A 984-nucleotide genomic window follows, 5' to 3' on the forward strand; every position below is an offset into this window, starting at 1 on the left:
TTATTGTATTTTGCACAACTCTGTTGCTTGTGAAGCTCGCACACAAGAATTTCACTCACATGTGCTGTACCAATGTACCTGCACATGTGATGTGACAATAAAAAAAAAAAGTGATTTGAAGTGATTCCAGTTCCTGGTATGATGCTGATGTTTTGTGTAGCCCGTTTAATTTAAAAACCTATAGATAAAGACTTATTTCATTGCGTAATTGTCCCTGGTTTTGTCCAAAACACAATCTCTGTTGCATCACCTGACTCTTGCTTGCAACAAAAGAGGGAGTTCACACAAGTAAGATATGCATTAAGAAGTTTATTTACAAAAGGTGAAACAAAAACGTCAGTAAGTCAGGGAGGAGGTGAGGACAGTTGACAGCTCCACCCATGAGTCACATTAAGTTACAATAAAATGTGCTTATCAGCGCACCAGTGAAATCTCAGTTCCCATTTACACAAACTTTGCTACTCACCAACATCCCTAGCAATAATTTGGTAGTTATGAAGCATATTTAAAAGAATGGAAGATGGAAACACCAGAAATTGTTTAAACTAAAAAAAAGACATACTATGATGAACATAAAGTTCTAGAAAGAGCGTCAGCCGTCACATTTTCCGAAGCCTTCAGGTGTCAGATGTGCATATGGTAAGGCTGTAAAAATAAGAGCCATGTCATCAAGTGTTGAGTTGGATTCTTATGCCACAAGAGGACTTCTCGTGGCATAAGAAGACAAAATTGAAGCAAGAGTTTCCTTCTACAAAATAGACTAATTTAACTGGCAGGAATAAAACTTGTGGGAGAAGTAGCTCAATACCTGCTCCATCCTGATGCAACAATACTGCCCCAGGATCCACTTTGCTAGCGTCTACCTTCAGCTTGAAAGAATCTCTGAGATGGGGTCTCTCAAGCCCTGGAGCAGAGGCAAGGATAGCCTTGATATCCTCAAAGATTGTCTGATAATGATCTGACCATTGGAACATAACCTTGGGG

The sequence above is a fragment of the Haplochromis burtoni genome, unplaced genomic scaffold (assembly GCF_018398535.1).
Source record: "Haplochromis burtoni strain Fernald_Lab_line unplaced genomic scaffold, NCSU_Asbu1 Contig_454, whole genome shotgun sequence".
Taxonomy (NCBI): domain Eukaryota; kingdom Metazoa; phylum Chordata; class Actinopteri; order Cichliformes; family Cichlidae; genus Haplochromis; species Haplochromis burtoni.